Raw genomic sequence first — 6000 nt, 5'->3', positions numbered from 1 at the left:
CATACTGGTGTGAAACCCTATATTTGTAATGTATGCAGTAAAACCTTCAGCCACAGCACATACCTAACTCAACACCAGAGAACTCATACTGGGGAAAGACCATATAAATGTAAGGAATGTGGGAAAGCCTTTAGCCAGAGAATACATCTTTCTATCCATCAAAGAGTCCATACTGGAGTGAAACCTTATAAATGCAGTCATTGTGGGAAAGCCTTCAGGCATGATTCATCCTTTGCTAAACATCAGAGAATTCATACTGGAGAAAAACCATATGATTGTAATGAATGTGGAAAAGCCTTCAGCTGTAGTTCATCACTCATTCGACATTGCAAAACACATTTAAGAAATACCTTCAGCAATGATATGTGAAATATGTTCAACATCAAAGAATCCCCAAATCGGAGCAAAAACCTCTAAATCTATGGTTTTCTGACTTTTGGATTTCAAGAACCAATAATTATTTTTTAATGGTTTGACCCAATGTTACAACTATTAATTTTGCCATATTAAAAAAAGAACTACCTATTATCTGCATTGTTTCAGAAAAGAAAGGGCATTTTAATATTTAAAAATACAGGAAGGATATATTCATAGAGAACAGCCCTTTACATTTGAATTAACTTAGCTTTATGAAAATCTCCCAAATTTGTCTTTATTTTTCTCATTTCACTGTGGGCCAGTGAAATCATCACAACAGGCCAGTGATCTGTGATTGGCTTTGAGAGTCACTGTTTTAAATATCCCTTTAATGAATCAGAATAAAATATAATCTTTACTATAGCTCTTTATATGGCTAGAAGAGGTATAAATAAAAATGTCAGTTGTCTCATTTCTAGAAGAAATAATGTTAAAGGGATTTTTCTAGACTTGATATATAATGTGCTATACATGAGATACTTATATTTTATGGTTTTCTATAGAGAGGAATTGGCAAACTTTTTCTATAAAGGGCCAGATAGTATATATGTTAGGTGTTGTAGGCCATATGGCCTCTGTCAGAACTACTCAACTCTACCATTTTAGTGCAAAAGCATCCAGAGGCAATATATAAATCAGGGTATCTCAATCTTGGTGCTGCTGATATTTTGGGGCCAGATACTTTGTTATGGGCAGCCATCCTGTACATCAGGGTGTTTAGCAGCATCCCTGGCCACTGGATGCCAGTAGTCCCCTCATCCATTGTGATGACCAAAACTTTCCCCAGACATTGCTAGATGTCCCCTGGAGGGCAAGGTAGTTCCTACTTGAGAACCACTGACAAATGAATGGGTGTAGCTGTGTTCCAATAAACTTTATTTAAAAGACAAGTTTGAGTTGCATTTAGCCCAAGCGTTGTAGTTTGCCACTCCTGCTATAGAGTATGTAAAATGATTAATACTGACAATGGACTGTCATTTAATGTCAAATTTGTATGTTTGTTTATATCTATGCCAAAAATCTTATTTCCTTACCAATTCCTTTGGTATTTTGTTGCAAAAAAAATTTTTTTAAATCACAATTATGATGCTATTGTGGAAACCTAGGAATTATTTATGGAGATATTTATGCAGACTTTAGTTCATAATGATGCTTTTTTGTTCATCCACAAGTGCTTTGAGATGTATCTCTAAAAGATAACCACCACTCTGTTAAGACTTAACTGCAATGTCATTATTACACGTAAGAAAATTAAGCCATAATTCCTTAATACATATTGATGTTTTTTTGAAGATAGATATATTAAGATTGGTGGCTGCCATTTTAATTGTTTTTGACTTTCCATTTGCCAAATATACAGTATTAGATTCAAAAATGTGCTTTCTGCTGAGTGGGAGGGTCTTTGAGATAGCCCCAGAAAAACACATCTAGAGACCCACCAAAGAGGACCAGGGAGAAAGTGACCACGGGCCAAACTGAGGCAGGGAAGTATGAGAGAAGAAGTGGAGGAGTTGATTCATAGTACTTCACTGTATTTATAAATACTGCATCCTTACAAACATAGTTGAAGATTGGTCAAGTTCAACTTCTTACTCTTAAATGGAAGAACAAACAATTCAACTGCCTGAGCATTGTGTGAACTATCAAAAGTAAAGCTGTTAATCCAGAATATATACCATTATCTCTAGATACTTTCTATTAGTATATTTACTTTAAAAAAACAAAACAAAAAACAACTGGCTTCTAACTCTTAGGTCCTGTATGACTTTGATGGGCAGAGGACAGAGTGAGGATGCTCACTGTTCCTTATATATGTTTGTCCATGTTTCTATGGTCTTAGATTTCCCAAGAATTTGGGTTTCTCTGATTGCTTCTTTTAGTGAAAGACATGACAATCAATTTTCTCTGCCTCAGTGAGTCCCTGCCTCAGTGATCTCATATAATGTCTTATAGCTTAAAATACTATCTCTGTTTAATTGCCAAATTCACATCCCCAGCCTAGACCTTTCTTCTGAACTCCAACCTCTTCCTGCCATTGAGCCTTTGCACTAGCTGTTCCTTCAGACATCCTACCCTTCCCTTCTCATCTTTGCTCAATGTTGCCTTTTCACTAAAGCCTGTTCTGAACATGCTACTTAATACTGCAACCTGTCCCTTACCCCCTAACTTCAATATTCCCAACACCCCCTTAATTTGTTCTATTCTTTCTTTGTCCATATCACATATCACCTAACATACTAGATAATTTACATATTTACTATGTTTATTATTTACTATTGTCTCCCCTTACTAATATGTAAGCTCCATGAGAGCAGGGATCTGTTTTGTTTGCCAGTGTATCATAAGTGCCTAGAATAGTGCCTGGCACACAGTAGGGACTCAAGAAATATTTGTTGAATTGCTTTGATTTGAACTGAATTGAATTACGTATCTATGATGACAGTAGAGAAAGGCAGTTCCTATACTGTCTCACCTAGATTTTATAGGTGAGGAAACCTTTCCGTTTCCTTTTTTTTCTTTGCAAATGGATCAGAATTTATAAGCCTCTAAGAATGGTGAATCATAACTGACATACTTTTAAGATAGAAGCGTATTTTTAAGTTAATTTGTTTAAAATGCAGTTAAGTAGGGCTGATTAACTACATGACTTTATCTTTGTTTTTGTAAAAGAGTTTACATTACCACCTTCCTTCATCCCAAAGGAGACTAGAGTTTATTCTCTGGAGAAGGACAATTTGCTCTGGAATCAGAGACACCAGACACAGAAGAGACAGGGGTAAGAAACAGGGCTGAAATGGAGACTGAATGGTGGCATGCGCAGCCCCTCTCCCGGGGGAAGCCAGGCTCCACCCCTTCAACAGCCCCCCACTCCAGTTTAACTCATCCCTTCATATATAATTTATTTGTATGACTATTGTTAGTCTTGGTATCACTGAAAAGGTTATTTCCTATATTTTGAGTTTATGTTTTTACATCTGATGCAATTGAGGATCTAAATGCTTCTGCTTTCCAAATTTCTAGTCAATTATCCAAATACCCCTCATTGTTTGTCACCCTCTTTCAACTGATTGTGCCAAACACACTCTGTACATCTACAGAGATGACCTTATTTAAATGGCATCATTCCTATGAAATGGATACTATTATTTTCCCCCATTTTATAAATGAAGACACTGAAGATCTGAGGGGATAAATGATATGCCCAAGGTTGCACAGCTAAGCAGTTGAAATGCTGGATGGGTTAAACTGCTGGGACAGGAGCTGGGCTGTGTGTGACATTCACGTGTCTTTTAATTTCTCTGATGAGACATTTTAATGAAAATATATGTAGTTGATTTCAAAACACAGGTAAGTTTCCTCTATTTACCTTTATTTTTCTAAGTTTCTTTTCAAAATATGTATGTTGAAGCCCTAACACCCAATGTGATTGTATTTGGAGAAGGGCTTTTGGAAGGTAATTAGGGTTAGATGAGGTCATGAGAGTGACCTTCATGATGGAATTAGTGCCCTTAAAAGAAGAGACACCAGAGAACAAACTCCCTTTCCCTCTCCCGCCGTTACTAACGGTCTGTTAGTAACGGACCCTTAGTCTGTTCCGGTTGCTGTAAGAAAAATATCATAGACTGGGTGGCTTATAAATAGCACAAATTTATTGCTCACAATTTTGGAGGCTGAAAGTCCAAGATCAGGATAGCAGCATGGTCAGTTTCTGGTGAAAGCCCTTTTCTGGGTTGCAGACTACCGACTTCTCCCTGTGTTCTCACATGGTGGAAGGAGCTAGGGAGCCCAGTGGGCTCTTTTTTAAGGTCACTAATCTCATTCATGAGGGTTCCACCCCCCTGACCTAAGTGCCTACCAATGCCCCACCTCTTAACTACTGTCAATTGGGTATTTTGGATTTCAATATATGAATTTGGAGGGGACACATTCAGATCACTGCACACCCAAATTCATGTTTCTGACCCCAAACAGCACTTCAGACTCTTAATTCCAAGCGCATAATTGACTCTTGGATGTGTATTAGGCATCTCAAATTCAACAAGTTTGTTTCTGAACCTGCTCCGTTTCCAGTATTTCCTATCTCAGTAAATGGGAGCATCCAATTGCCCAATCAGAATCATCTTGACTCCTCAATCCCTCAGAAAATTCTGTTGGCTCTATCTTCAAAATATATCTTTTCTCATCACCCCCACTGCTGCTACTTAATCTAGTTCACTATTTTCTTTCACAATGGGTTATTGCACACTTGCATCCCCTACAGTTTATTCTCCAGATAGTACCCATATGACTTATGTTCTCACCATGATTTGCCTCAAGCAATACAGCATTTCTTGCTGGTCCATGCATATGCCCATCCCTGCTCCCACCTCAGGGCCTTCACCTTCTCTAAGATGCTCTTTCTCCAGATATAAATGTGGCTCATTTCCTGACTTCTTTCAGGTCTCTGGTCAAATAGCATCTCATCAGACGGATCTTCCTGAGTTACCCTGTATAAAATAGCTCCCCACTTATAGCTGTTCTCTTTTGGGTTGATTATATATTATTCTTTCCCCCTCTTTACTAGGTTTGAAGTTAGATATTCTACTTCTGTTCTTTTAGTGGTTACCCTGAATGTTACAACATGCTTTATTTTTTAATTTTTAAATTAAGTTTTATTGGAGCATAGTTGCGTTACAATGTTGTGTTAGCTTCTACTGCACAGCAAAATGAATCAGCCATTCATATACATATATCCCCTCCCTTTTGGATTTCCCTCCCATTTAGGACACCACAGTGCATTAAGTAGAGTTCCCTGTGCTATACAGTAGGTTCCCCTCAGTTGTCTATTTTATACATAGTGTCAATAGTGTATATGTGTCAATCCCAATCTCCCAATTCCTCCCACCCCACCCCTTTCCCCCTTGGTATCCATACATTTGTTCTTTATGTCTGTGTGTCTATTTCTGCTTTGCAACATGCATTTTTTAGAAACTTTATTAAATTATGATACTCATACAGAAAAGTGCATATATAGAGATAAATATCTTAATGAGTTTTCAAAATGTTAAACACATCTGTGTAACCAGCTCATAGGTTAAGAACAAATTATAGCCGTCCAGAAGCAGTGCTCCCTTCCAGTCACTATCCTCTAAAAGGTAACTTCTAACACCATAGGTTAATTTCACCTGTTTTTGTACTTTATTTAAATAGAATTACATGTATTCTTTTGTATCTGGCTTCTTTTGCTCAATACTATATTTGTGAGATTCATCAATATTGTTGTGTGTAGTTCTAGTCTCTATTTTCATTGCTGTGTGTACTCTATTGTATGATATAGCAATATTTATTTGCTCAGTCCACTGCTGATGGGCATTGGGTGGTTTCCAGTTTGGGATTAATATAAAGAATGTTCTATGAACATTCTAGTATATGTCTTTTGGTAAATACATGTATCCATTTCTGTTGGTTATATAACAAAGGATAGGATGCTGGATCATAATGTTCAGCTTCAGTAAATGCTACTACCAAATGCTTTTCTGAAATAGTTGTACCAATTTATACCCTCACCAAAAATACCTGAAATCTCTGGTCCTTGATTTTAAT

This window comes from Leucopleurus acutus (assembly GCF_964270905.1).
Source record: "Leucopleurus acutus genome assembly, chromosome: 2".
In the NCBI taxonomy this organism is placed as follows: domain Eukaryota; kingdom Metazoa; phylum Chordata; class Mammalia; order Artiodactyla; family Delphinidae; genus Leucopleurus; species Leucopleurus acutus.
The sequence above is the reverse complement of the archived record's forward strand: the minus strand, read 5'-3'. Positions refer to the sequence as shown.